Here is a 14,749-nt window from a genome sequence, read left to right as displayed (position 1 = left end):
TAATATTCAGAGTCGATTGGGCAGTGCTTCCCTAGGCTCAGAGGTTTAAGGAAAGAAAAGCCAAGGATGTCCTTGTGGGTTTTTTTCATTATAGGATCCATCCCAGCTCACAGGTAAGAAGGTGTGCAGGGCCCAGGGCTTTATGAGAGTTCTAGAATGTGATATACATCTGGCTGGGGAACATGACATGCTGCGTTTCACAACAGCAAAATGGCAAACAAAACGTGGGGAAGGAAACGCTGTAAGGTGGGCTGTGGTCTTCAACACATGCCCTGTTCCATCCTGTCTCTGCTTGTCAGCATTAGGCCTCGGGGACACTGACCTCGTCCTTCTGGGACTCCTAGGACTGGAAACAAATTTTTAAATTAAAAAAAAAAAGGAAAAGGAAAGAAACTTTTTCGTTCTTTTTTTTTTTTTTTTCAACATTTATTTATTTTTGGGACAGAGAGAGACAGAGCATGAACGGGGGAGGGGCAGAGAGAGAGGGAGACACAGAATCGGAAACAGGCTCCAGGCTCCGAGCCATCAGCCCAGAGCCCGACGCGGGGCTCGGACTCACAGACCGCGAGATCGTGACCTGGCTGAAGTCAGACGCTTAACTGACTGCGCCACCCAGGCGCCCCGGAAAGAAACTTTTTCTATTATTGCAAAAGTTCACTGACACAAATGTAAAAAATGAAAATGAATATGGGGCGCCTGGGTGGCGCAGTCAGTTAAGCATCCGACTTCAGCCAGGTCACGATCTCGCGGTCCGTGAGTCCGAGCCCCGCGTCGGGCTCTGGGCTGATGGCTCGGAGCCTGGAGCCTGTTTCCGATTCTGTGTCTCCCTCTCTCTCTGCCCCTCCCCCGTTCATGCTCTGTCTCTCTCTGTCCCAAAAATAAATAAAAAATGTTGAAAAAAATTAAAAGAAAAATGAAAATAAATAAAGGTGTAAAAATGAAAATCTGTTACCTCTTGGGTGTTACAATATCTTCTTTGTCCTTTTTCTGTGCACTTGTATGTGATAAATGCATTAAGAACCATTTCCATGAGGTTTTTCCTTTAAAATTTTTGTTAATGTTTCTGTATTTTTGAGAAGGAGGGAGACAGAGTGCAAGTGGGGGAGGAGCAGCAAGAGAGAGGGAGACACAGAATCCGAAGCAGGCTCCAGGCTCTGAGCTGTCAGCACAGAGCCCAACCTGGGGCTTGAACCCAGAGACTGCAAGATCATGACCTGAGCCAAAGTCGGATGCTTAACCGACTGAGCCACCTAGACACCCCTCTATGACATTGCTCTTAAACTTTCCTCTGCAACATCTTATTAATGAGGGCATCTTATTACATTTGGTGGATATATTATAGATTACTTAACTGTCTCTTGTCATTGGATATTTAATTTTTGATGTCATGATTTTTTTCCTCATGAACACTCATACGATAAACGTCATTGCACAAAATGTATGTATCCTTACAATTGTTATGAGAGCTAGGGATTCTGGATCAAATTGTAAGCAAAAGTTTAAGTCTTTTTGACAAACATTGCCAAATCTACCTTCTGTATTCAAATTTATACTTGTGTCTGCCCACTGAATTTTTACTAGAAGAATGCTCTTCTCGCAAAACTGTACATAGAGGAGTTGAACTTGACTGTTACTCTTGGGGCTCAACTCGTGGAGCGTGATAAAGGTAGATTTTGTAATGGAACCAACATGAGTCTGCTCCTTGGTAAGACACAGATACAACAGGTGTGGATGTCACACCAAGTAAAATTTATATGCAACAAGTAAGGCAATGACTTCCAAAGCCCTGGCTCTCTGGGCAGGGAATGGGTTCCTTTGTTTGGGGTTAGGAGGGATATTTAGATAGGGGAGCCTCGTCATCATCTGTAGACGCAGACATAGGGTCGTGCGTATGTCCTAGGGAAACCTGCCTGCACACACGCTGTGTGTTATGTAATGAGACTTGTGCTCCTCCTTGGGCGGAGATTTTAGTATTGCAGTGAGTAGAGGTAGTTGTCAGTCTTTCTAGAGGTGACACCGTGGTCCATTGGCTCAGGTGTGAGTAAGGGGTTGAGCTCAAACTGGTCAACATGGTCTGGGCTGGTTGGAGGTCTTGTCAGGACAGTCGCTCACTTGCTCACTTGAGGGAAGGTTTTGGTTTCCATTTGCCTGAGTTAAGAGATAAGCTGGAGAGAGGAGCTCAAGGGAAAATGTGAGATAAAGGTTGGTGAGTACAAGCAGGTGGGCAGTCAAGGTCAGGTACTGAAGTCTGGCAGGTGACAATTTGAGTGGTTGAGATCTTACCATGATAGCTAGTGAGTAAATCATTATGCCCCAAGAATCTATCATGGTGAAGACTTCATGAAGCTGTAAAATGTTGATAAGAAAGTTTAGAGGAAAAGTGGTTACATTTTGCATTGTTGTCGTTTTTGTTTGTTTCAGTAGATAGTCAAGGTCAGGTTGTGCGTAGCAGGGATGGAGACCTCACACTGGAACATATTTAGGATTTGATGTTGTGTGTTGGAGCAGGTGAGAGGCAGGGTGTTTCTTGCTGTCAACAACTGGGAAACTCCACTCCATCGTTGCCCCAGAACGGAGGCAGGGTGTGCTTTTTGTCCAAAATGACATGTTCAGTTACCATCTTTGAGTGCGTGCCGACTCTGGCATACTTGGATTCCTGGGCCAAAGTGGCATCTGTGAAGGAAATACAATCTTACTGCCTTTTCTCCTTCAGGCCCTTATCACTTGATTTACATCTCCAATTAACTTCGTACATTTACTTCGTGTTTTACTGGTAGGATGATACACTTTTGTCATTCCCCAGGGTGGAATTATTGAAGCCGTGTATACTGGGTTCTTGGCCTGCCCTTAACTCTGTGTCTGTACCTTTCCCAAAGACAGTGACTGATACGAGGATTCAGCGTTGCCTTTTTCCTAAGTGCCCCTTCCAGTAATGCTTCTCACTGGTCTTTTCGAGAACACCTTTTTAACATGTATGGAAGAGAAGCTACTTTGAGTAGTAAACTCCAGAGCATTTTTCTGGCTTCATGTCTTTGCTGTGCTCCTGGCTGGTTGTGTGACTTGGGATGCGTTACTTGTTTGGCCCCTCTGTCCTTATCTGTAAACTTGGGACACAAATAGTACCTGCCTGACAAGATTATTAGGGCCCTCTACATGAATATCTGGGAAGTGCTCACAACGGTGCCTGGCCCTCAGTGAGTGTCGGCCGTTGGTCCTTCAGTCTTTCCTCTCACCTGCCAGTACTTTCGGGGCGTGTTTGTGTCTTTTCCTGCCCACCGATTCATATTTTATTGCTTTTGTTCTTTTGTAAGAGATTTCAGATGACCCTTTTAAATCCTATTTCCCCCACTTATAATGGATCAGACATTTAGGGTTCCCTTGTGAGGATGGTCCTTCATTGAGACTGAATAATAACATGCCATAATGTTAATAATTGCTAACACTATTTGAGCACTTAATTACGAACCACAAATGATACTAAGGACTGCACCTGAAGTCTCCTTTAAGCCTCACAAAAGTCCTGTAAAGTAAATACACCTGTTACTCTCATGTTAAATAAGAGGTTTGAAAGATGAAGCCCCTTTCCCAGGCTCTACAAGTAACGACAGAGCCAGCCTAGGAGCTGGGTCTGTCTGAAGCTTTTTGAAACCACCCTCCTCCCGCTTTTCACCCTGTTTCATGTTCCCGGTATATCTGAAACTCAGTTTAGCATTTAATTAGTCATCTTCCATCAAGACGCTGCTGCCATTGATGATGACACTGTCGCTAGCAAAGCAACGGTAAACACAGCCGCTCTTGACCGAGCACCTGCTATCGCCAGGTGGCTGCTGGCCCTTACACCCATCAGACTAGACGCACCAGGAGGCCCTCAGACTGAGCGGGCTCTAACCACGGCAGCCCCTGGGCAGACCCCACTCCAAGCCTGTAAATGCTTTAGGCTACAACAGAGAAATACTAAGGACAACCAATCACTAAAAGACAACTAAGCTTTAAGCCCTAGCCAAACAATTTTCTTTCTTTGCTTCTGCACTTTCTCCCTGTACACCTTTTCCCTGCACATCTAGCCCCTGCGGGTCTTGCTTCAATCAACTCTTAAAATTTTCATATGCCCAAGTTTATCTTCTAATAGGTGTGGAAATAATTTTTCAGGCCTGAGATGGGGCCGCTGTCACCCCGAGTGCCGCGTCAGCAAACCGAAAGAAAACTTAGATGATTTTTGAGTCCCTGTAGAGACCCCACGTTTAGCCAGTAAGTCTGTGATGTAACCAGTCAGTCCCCAAATTCCAGGCCACTTCTGGATCTTCTCACCCAAACACGGTTGGGTATGTGGCCCCGGCCAGCCAGATATTCTCTATTGTCTCTTTCGTGCCTTTATCTTATAAAGGCTTCTTGTTTTAGCCTCCTGTTGGTGTTCTCTAGACCCTTGAGAATGGAGACTGCTAACTTCCTGCAGTCTTAAATAAAGTTTGTTTGCATCAACTAAAGTGTCTTCTTTATTCCTTTTTAGCAGTTTTTGGTGATGAAGAAGGAGATCTGATGCTGACTGCTAACAGACTATGGGACAAGGAGATGAACCTGCTAAAACCCTCAAGCTCACTGTTCCTCATTATTGCTAGAGGCCAAGGGTAAGTCACTCTCAGATTTGAGCTCCACTCCCTTGTGTGCAGCTCTCTGATCCAAACTAACTTTATTTAAAACATCCATGTATATGTGCATAACTATGACTATGACTATAACTATAACTATAACTATAACAACTATATATATATATATATAGAGAGAGAGAGAGAGAGAGAGAGAGAGAGAGAAAGCTATATATTGTCCCCAGAAAGGTTCTGGGACCCCTTTATGGGGTTTGTTAAAGTTTCCAGAAAGTTTCTAGAGACCCCAGAAAGGTTCTGAGGTGTGTTAAGATTCCCAGAAAATTCTGGGGTCCTGGAAAGGGTCCTGGATAGTTAATATCAGGGTTCCACGGCAGATAGCAGTGGTTAAAACACTAAAAACCGGGAGGTCCAATCCTGTAATGGGTGGGGGGGACTCGACTCACCCAGTTTCAACTTGGGGACACGGAGAAATAATTAAGACAAGAAATTGGACTGTTTAGACCCTCAAATCAAAATCTAAATCTAATGAGGCATGAATCAGACTATTAAAAGCCATCAGGGAGTCCACTGCTGTAGAGAAATCTTCTCATGAAACAATCATAGGTCTGTCGCTCATGGGAATCTAAGAAGCCCAAGCTACAGAATTGCCGGGTGCATGTAGAGCTGTTAGATGCCTGCTACCTAACTCTCAGAGTCCTGTGCTAGGGCACATTGGTCACAGAACAGGTTAGATTGATTTTAGGTCACCTGCCAACCTCAAGAAGATGCCTGTGCAGTGAGGTGCACCATAAAGGACCTCCCAGCCTGAGGCGGGGTCCAGGGAAAATGGGCAGCAGCCAGCAAAAGGTGAGAGTTCTTGCCAGAGTCTGCTCTCTCTCACATCTCTGTAGTTCCCTGACAAGAGAGGAAGTTGACACTTCACATTATCCCTTCCTTTCCAAATCTAGACTCCTGTTAAGTTGGTTTTGGGATACCTATAGGTTGTTGATCCTTTTCTCCCAGAGACAGTGAATTCCTTCTTACTTACTCATTTTGTGCTCTGAGAGCTTGGCGTGGCTTTCTGCCTGCCTGGGACACGCAGGTTATCCATTTTTACACATGCAGGCAGCTCAGCCATCAGATGGGGGAACCCCAAAATATGACCGGACAGATATACATTGCACTCCATTTGTGGCTAAGGTTCTACTGATGCTACCTCTCAGAGGATTGTCTAAGTCTTTCTTTTTTTCCTTCTTTCTTTCTTATGTTTATTTATTTTAGAGAGAGAGAGAGAGTGTGTGTGTGTGTGCATGAGCAGGGGAGGGGCAGAGAGAGAGAGAGAGATGGAGAGAGAGAAAGACAGACAGAGAGAGAGAATGAATCCCAAGCAGGCTCCGTGCTCAATGCAGAACCCACCCTGGGGCTCAATCCCACGAGCCATGAGTTCATGACCTGAGCGGAAATCGAGTCGGATGCTTCACGGACCGAAATACTTAGGCGCCCCTTCCTTTCTTTGGCTGCCTTTGGGGTGGCTCTGGATATTGGGAGGATGATATCTTTTGTACCCTCTTTGAGGATGCCTTTTTCATCCATAGCGTTGTTCAGTACTTGCAGGAATGTTTACTCTTCGTCCTGGCTAAAATCTGACAAGACCGTTGAAAGGACTTTTTAAGTAGCTCTAGAATCAGAAGTTGAACAATTTTGAAGCTGATCTGTTCAGAACCTGTCAGGAACTTTTTTTAAGGCCTTCTTCCCTAAGCTAAAATGAAACTATGTACCCAGAGGCAAAGAGAAACATTCCAGAGACAAACAGCTTTCAATCTAGACACAGGAAGCTTAGGTTTCCATCTTAGTTGAGGATCTTCTCCATGATATGAGGAAGCAATCTGAAGATAATGTAGTTGGATAGGTGGGTCAGCTCCTGATTTCATGCATGTTGCAACTGAAATTTTTGAGGAATTAAAAACAACTGAATAGGTAAAAAAGATATAGGATATATATACTCAGCCTTAAAAGGTGAAATCCTGCCATTTGCAACGACGTGGATGGAGCTAGAGAGTTTTATGTGAAGTGAAATAAGTCAGACAAAGAAGGACAGATTCTGTATGATTTACTCATATGTAGAATTTAAGAAAGAAAACAGATGAACAAAGAAAAGAGAGACAAAAAAAACCAGACTTAAATATAGAGAACAAATTGGTGGTTGGCACAGGGGAGGTGGGTGGGGGCATGGGTGAACTAGATGAAAGGGATTCAGAGAACACTTACCACGAGGAGCAGTGAGAAATGTATAGAAATGTTGAATTATACTGTAACGAGTGTCCCGTGACACTGCATGTTAATTATATTTCAATAACGCAAACAAACCACTGTCCTACAAAGCAGGCCAGAATTTCTTACAGAGATCTGTCTTCAGGCCGTGCCGTGTTACCTCACGTGGGGTTCCTCATTTCCATAGCATTTTGAAAAAATAAATTTTCCTATTGAACGTACCTTATGGACGTATGTTTATATGTCTGGATTTGGAGGGATCCAGAAGACAATGTTCTTGAATGAAGCAGTATATCAGTAGAATGATAAGTCTTGCTAACAAGGGTTATGTGATTGTGCCTTTTCCACTTAAGAGTGTAAAAATCAAAAAGACAAAACATCCAGTGCAGGAGGTCTGCCTTTGTTCTTCCAGTGGGGGCTGGGGAGGTGAAGGACTACAGATCCAGATCTAGTTTATTGTTTTCTTTAAGCATTAATATTCATCCTTTACTGCCAGGAATGCTTGTGAAGCTCTGTCACTTGAATTTAAAAAGGCTTTTGAGGAGGGCTCCACACTGTCTGCTCTGAACCGGGACCTCGCTATTCTTATTTGTAAACTGTCAGCATGAGGCAGGAACTAACCATCAGGAAGATTGGCTTTCACAAAAATATAAAGTGATTAGAAAACTCCAAACATCTATAAGCCTAACTTCTTTCATGCCTTATAGTTTTCTTTTTCTTGTGCTTTATGAAAAGAGCAGAACATCCACTGGGGATTTTCATTCATTGTTTTGTTGACTCTTAATTCACAGATGATTTATGCCATGGCTGCATTTGCAGAATCGGTTCATGAATATAGACTCTAAGAGAGCCAAATAACATTACACAAAGTTTTTCTTTCTCCGCTCTTAAAACTTTCCATGATATTCAAAGTGAGTGCCTTCTGGATTTTACCCCCCTATTTCAATACACCAGAGAGCCAGAAGATGGAATCAATGTTCTATTAAGCAAGGCTCTATCTTACGAATTATTGGTTGTCTCTATTTCATGTGTGTGGTCTCCTCAGTATTTACAAATGCCAGATAACTTTCCCAGTCACACATGCCGCTCTCCCAAAAGTGCTCATTTGGAGACACTGAGCCCTCAGAGTGGGAAAAAAAACACCAAGCAGTGAGTTTTAGAAATGAAAAACGTGGCAGCTCAATCTCAGTAATTACAGGGTACCACTGAAACTTGGGTCCCCCAAGGCTTACCTGATTTTTTTAAGGCTTATCTTGACTTACGTCAAATTTCTATCAGGCCAGAAGTGTGGTGTTTGTAGGGAAACACACGTTTCAGGAAGAGCCTTTAAACTGGCTCTGTGCCCCCTGCTCACACCTTTCTCTGTCACAGAGAAAGAGAGCTCACAAAGAGAGCCCAGAAAGATGGGCATGTACCATTCTTTCCCTATTGGAATCACATACCAACAGCCCCTGGCAAATGACCAACATTTAATGGGATTTCAGTCCCATTAGAATTGCTGTTTCCTAGAATAAAAGGCGCACAGTTGCCTGTCGTCCATGATGCCTTTACGATCTTCCCATCATCTTCCGTGTCCTTCGCCACCATAGTATGGTGCATATTCTTCTTGCAGGTCAACCGTCCATTGTCCTAAATTTCCTGGTTTCCTGGTATATTTACCAGCGTGAGCTCTTAGAGACCAGAAATTCTGTCTTTTGTCTAATGGAAGAGCTAGCAAATGCAGGAATTCAGGAAGTGTTTGTTTAATAAATGAATAACCAAGCAATGAATATAAATGAACAGAACCAATGCTTCATTTACTCTTTCAATATACCACTTAACTTGCATAGATAGGCACTAAAAATCATTAAAAAAAATAAGACATTATTTTTTAGGAAGTTCAAGTCCCCAAGTTGAGAAAAAAGTCTACGGCCATACCACCCTGAACGTGCCCGATCTCGTCTGATCCCAAGTTGAGAAAAAAAAAAATAGTTTCTTGCAAAATTTTTGAAGAGGAAAAAGAGAAATGTCTTAGTCAAGAAAAAAAGGTGATTGAGACATTCTGAGTTTTGCAAAATTATCTACATTTAATTCACTTTGTATATATTTTCTGATTGACTTTTATCAATTGTAGTAGAGTTGGGTGTGAGAAGAAATACAAGATACAGCTCCTTTTTTTGAAGAAAACTTAAGATTTAGTGTATGTAGAGCCATTATGTAGAACCTTTAGAAATGCTTTGGGAAGCGCTGTAGGACTCATGAAACCTGAGGGAATCGTAGAGTCTCCACAGAGGGCTCTAGAGCACAGCGCACTGGCTGGGAGCTTGGACTCTGTAAAGGTTTCCTTCTTTCCAGCTTCGCGTCTTTGTTAGTTAGGAGTCTCTGTTCTCATTGAGAAGACATAATGAGATGAGATGAGATGTCCTCATCTATAAAATGGGGGTTCAGGTGTCATGGCACCCTGCATCCGAGGACTGGAGTGAGAATTGGGTGAGCTGATGTAGGCAGAATGCTTAAAATGCTATCTGGGGGGTAGGAAGCAAGATCGGCGATTCTTTGTGAGCAGAGCAAGTAAATGGTGCAAAGGGAAGGAGAGGGATGAGCCAGAGGCACAGCATTCGCAGGTTCAGGAATTTAAGTCGTGGGGTGATTGAAGAGTTGAAGAATTCAAGGGGGCTGGAGCACGCGAATCCCGTGTCCAGCGTGAATGTGGCTGTAACAGGAAGGCAGACAGCTTGTGGGTCCCAGCCTATGAGCCCAGGGCTGTGAAGTTTTCCCCGTGAAGCGACTGCACAGACCACATTTGCTCACTTTTCTTGTAGTATATACTCTCGCGTGACTCGGTAACCTTCTTATTTTACATGGGAGCCGATTTTTAAAACTAATCTACCCTAGCTCTTAGTGTACTTATTCAGTTACATTTCCTTTCATTAGTTGTTGTTACTTATTTTAGAACTCTATTTATGATCTTTTAGATGAGGAGAATACAAAGGGTAAAAGAGAGGACTTAGGGGATGTTTGAGCCTAGGGAGGCAATGTGTATCCTTTTCTCCTGGTTGGTTCACAAGGACACCCTAAACCCTTCCAGGTTCCTGTGGTTCCTTAGGCAAAAAAAAAAAAAAAAAAAAAAAAAAAAAATCACGACTCTGGAAAAGACCAATAGTCTTTGTGTAGAAACAGGTGAACCGACATTTCTTCTGAAGAGAACACCTTGCCCATTTCTTGGTGGATCAGTTGTAATTTCATGCGTTTCTCAGGCCCCTCTACGAGGAAACCTGTTAAATAAAACCCATGGTCGCCAGCTCCCTCAGCTCGCGGCAGGAACAGTGACTGTGCTATGCGGACACCCCTGAGTGGGTTTCATTTTAAAGCAGTGATTCCTCACCCCCAGAAAGCACATTGTTTTCTCTGGTTTGGGAAAGTGAGAAAAAATGACAATGTGGGAAATTTTTCACAAAACTATCTTTTTTTTTTTTTTTAGTTTAAAGGATAATAATTTGGTCTGAAGTGATGATGTTTCATTTTTTTTGTTATTAAAATATTCCTTTAATGAACTCATGGTAACAAAAGATGAAGATAATCTAACATGTTCTTATGTCTCAAGACACGATGCTGATATCCTTATGATGCTGTCTGTTCTTCAAATCTGTTACTACTTAGTAACTTCTAAATGTCTGGGGTCTTCTGTTCTAGAGAATAACCAATAGTCCTAAAGCAATTATGAGAGTTTTTGAGGAAAGACAATAAAGGGTACCAAAGGAACTACTGGATTATTTTTCTAAGTTCTTCTAGAAGAAGGTGGTTTTTTTTTTAATTGTTTTCATGTTTATTTTTGAGAGGGAGAGAGTGAGAGTGGAGGAAGGGCAAAGAGAACGAGACACAGAATCCCAAGCAGGCTCCAGGCTCTGAGCTGTCAGCACAGAGCCCGATGCGGGGCTCGAACTCACAAACTGCGAGGTCATGACCTGAGCCAAAGTCAGATACTCAACCGACTGAGCCCCCCAGGTGCCCCTAGAAGAAGTTTAATTAAACTGAGCTGTTGAAAGTGATATTCTTAGAATCCTCTGTACACATCTACTACATAAAGCCAGGACACAACCTCTTTGTTCTTTTCCACATGATCTACGTGTTCCTGCCTTCACACTTCTGCTTCCAATTTCATGGAGGCAGAAATGCCATCCCCCATCTTTGCCCGAGGAAAGCAACATCAACTGTAATGCCCAGCTCAAATGTCTCCTTTCTCATGAAAAAGTCCCTGGTTGTTTCCACCTCTTCTTCCAAAATCTTGGGATGTTTTATGTAAACCTTCCTTATATTTGTTTCTTTTTTTTTTTTTAAAAATTTTTTTTTTTTCAACATTTATTTATTTTTGGGACAGAGAGAGACAGAGCATGAATGGGGGAGGGGCAGAGAGAGAGGGAGACACAGAATTGGAAACAGGCTCCAGGCTCTGAGCCATCAGCCCAGAGCCTGACGCGGGGCTCGAACTCACGGACCGCAAGATCGTGACCTGGCTGAAGTCGGACGCTTAACCGACTGCGCCACCCAGGTGCCCCTATTTGTTTCTTTTGAAGACAAGTATGATCCTCTTGGCTGATGTATTGATTGCCTGCGGTGGCCATGGCAAAGTACCGAAACCTGGGTGGATTAAGACAACAGAGGTGTGTTGTCTCACTGGTCTTGAGGCTGGAAGTGTGAAATGACAATGTTGGTGGGGCACACTGTCTCTGGAGGCACTGGGGAAGGCACTGCTCCATGCGTCCTTCTCCCCTGCTTCCTGTAACCTCAGGCATTGCCTGATGTGTGGAGGCATCTGTCCAGTACTCTGTTGTCTGGGGACGTTCTCCCCAAGTGTCCTCACACAGTCTGCCCTGTCCACGTTTCCCTGTTTCATGATGACACCTGTCATATGGGATGAGGGCTCACCCTAATGACTTCATTTCACCTTGATTACCTTTGTAAAGACCCAGTTTCCAAATAAGGTCCCATTGTTATGTGCTAGGCATTGGGACTTCAATGTAGCTGTTTAAGGGGACACAGTTCAAACCATAAGTAGTTATGGTGATTGGTGCTGGGGATTCCGGGGGCCACTGAGAGATGACGTGGGGGAGAGAAACTGGGAACAGACCATAAAGACACTTTCTACCAAGTTGGGAGTTTCGGGATTTAGGAAATGTATTGCTCGTCTTCACATCCTTGTATCAGTAGCACAAGATCCAAAGTCCCAGAGGACTTGCAGTTTTAAGTGTTATCCCCTGGCTACTTAGGGCAGAGGAGGGACTTAGCCCTTTGGCTTCCCTTTCCCCAAGACTTGTTACTGGTGGGTTTCCCAAAAGAAAGTGTGGGTTGCACTTAGAAAGAGAGGCTGCAGGTAAAACAAAAGCAAAAACAGTGAAATGTCTTGACCCAAAATGATTCAAATAGAGTTTCATACTACAATAAAATTCAGTCAACTTGACAAGACTGTATGTGACAATACAACAAGACATGTGTTATAGTTATTTCTTCTGCTCACAAAGTATCCACATTCTTTAGCAGCTGTGACATAATAATAAATATATATTTGGTCTCTGTCCTTGATTCCTGACACAGACCTCCTCAAACCCTTGTAATTTCCTGAGTAACGGTTATAATAGAAGTGTCTTATACAGACAGCTCTGTCTGGTGATAGGAGAATCTTTTGTTCTTTTTTTTAATTAATGTTTATTTATTTTGAGAGACAAAGTGCATGAGCAGGGGAGGGGCAGAGAGGGGGAGGGAGAATCCCCAGCAGGCTCCATGCTGTCAGCGCAGAGCCCAATGCAAGGCTTGGCCTCATGGACTGTGAGATCATGACCTGAGTTGAAGTCAAGAGTCAGATGCTTAAGCAACTGAGCCCTCCAGGCATCCCAGAGCATCTTTTGTTCTAATGAGACAACTCTTGCTGGGGTCCTGGATGGGGACTGGACCAAGCCATCCACCAGGGAGGTCGAGTTTGTAATGGATCATGCCTACATGACCAACCTTCATTAAAATCCCTAAGCTATGCTGTTCAGAGACCTTCCAGGTTGGTGAACACATCCACCTACCTGGAAGGTGGTGCCCCCCCCCCCCAACCCCAGGGGGACAGAAGCTCCTGCACTCAGGACCCTTCCAGACCTTGCCCATGCACCTCTGCATCTGGCTATTTAATATTCTTTAAAATAAACTGGTGAATGTAAGTATTTCCTTGAGCTCTGTGAGCCTTTATAGAAAATTAGTGACTCTGAGGAGAAAGTGGTGAGAACCTCCAATTTATTTTTTATTTTATTTATTTATTTAAAAAAATTTTTTTTTTCAACGTTTATTTATTTTTGGGACAGAGAGAGACAGAGCATGAACGGGGGAGGGGCAGAGAGAGAGGGAGACACAGAATCGGAAACAGGCTCCAGGCTCTGAGCCATCAGCCCAGAGCCTGACGCGGGGCTCGAACTCCGGGACTGCGAGATCGTGACCTGGCTGAAGTCGGACGCTTAACCGACTGCGCCACCCAGGCGCCCCAAGAACCTCCAATTTAAAGCCATTGAGTCAGAAGTGCAGGAGGCCCAGGACTTGTGATTCGCATCTAAAGTGAGAGGCGGTCTTATACCCCTAATCTGTGGGGTCCATGTTAACTCTGGATAGGTAGTGTCAGAATTTAATTGTAGGACACTAAGTTGGTGTCTGGAGAGTTAGAGAACTAGTTGGTTGGTAAAAACAATAAATAAAATACATATTTGGTATCAGAAGTGTTTTGAGTGGAGACAGTTTCCCTTTAGCAGCTTAAGACAACCCCCATTCTATTCTATCTAACAATTGTGGGTCGGGGATTTGGACAGGGCTCAGCTGGATGTTTCTTCTGTTCTGTGTGTTATCAACGAAGGTTCTTGGGGGTACCCAGATGGTACTTAGGCTGGTCTGGCCTTTCCAGAACTTAAGGAGAATTAATGAGAGGTTAGAACCGGCTGGATTGTCGACAAGACATGTACAGTGGTCTGGCTAGCACATGGTCTCAAACTAGCCAGATTTCTTAAATGGTAGCTCAGGGACACAGAGAGACTTTCAAGAAGCCTGAGAATGCCACAGCGCTTCTTGCTGTCAGCCTCAGAGGCCCAGGAGGTAACACCATATCCATTAAGTAAGTTCCCAAGTCCACGCTGCATTCAAGGGGAAGAGAATCAGACCCTACCTTTCAGTGGGAGGAGCAGTGAAGATTGTAGAGCCATCCACCACAGCAAAACTTAACATGAGGATGACTGTTACTCAAAGTCCTGCAGATATTTTGGGAGATGCTGATAAAATTTCCGACTTTATTTACCGTACACTCAAGCAAGTAAACATTTAAAAGTTAACCTAGTGCTTAGCTGTAGCATTATAGTACTGTGTACCCATCCTGGGTATAAATAAAGCTAAATCTACTTCCTGGAAAACATTACAACTAAAAATATTTTAGCAGTTTAGAATTGAGAGTGCTTACTTAGTTAAGCCATCTGCTTAATTTCTAAAACATCCCGTATAACCGTTTCTCCCGGTATCAGGTAGACTATTGTACTAGAGTGACTTGAGAGTCATTGAAAGAATGCCATCCATTTGACGAGTAATTGAAGTTTTAGATATGCACAGACAGATTCCTATCAGGATTTCATCGTATTTCTCTTTGGAAATACAGCACAGCTTAAAAAAGAAAATGGCTTTGGGGGTGTTGCCATAATGAGTGGGGACAAAGATTAGCACCATTGGGAGTATTTACAATCCCAACCCTTGGATACTCTGCTGTTTTCTTGGTTTTACACGGTTCCATAAAACACAAATAGCAGCTTTATTGTCTCTCTTCTGTTGTTTTACAAGCTTCATGTTGGCAGCCAGGCTTATGATGCAGTCAGCACTTTCAGACTGGGATGCACAAAAAACATTAGATC

The 14,749-nt window shown here is 43.5% G+C and overlaps 1 long non-coding RNA gene across 2 annotated transcripts in view; it reads left to right on the top strand.

Moving 5' to 3' along the window:
• The window catches only part of LOC125148125 (uncharacterized), a 150,841-nt gene that overhangs the window by 24,187 nt on the left and 111,905 nt on the right, over positions 1 to 14,749 (top strand). For both annotated transcript variants that reach the window (XR_007145429.1, XR_007145430.1), the window contains exon 3: positions 4,508 to 4,625. This is a non-coding gene — a long non-coding RNA (uncharacterized LOC125148125). The remainder of the gene's footprint in view (positions 1 to 4,507; positions 4,626 to 14,749) is intronic.

Source organism: Prionailurus viverrinus, chromosome D2, assembly GCF_022837055.1.
Source record: "Prionailurus viverrinus isolate Anna chromosome D2, UM_Priviv_1.0, whole genome shotgun sequence".
Lineage (NCBI taxonomy): Eukaryota > Metazoa > Chordata > Mammalia > Carnivora > Felidae > Prionailurus > Prionailurus viverrinus.
The sequence above is the reverse complement of the archived record's forward strand: the minus strand, read 5'-3'. Positions and strand labels throughout refer to the sequence as shown.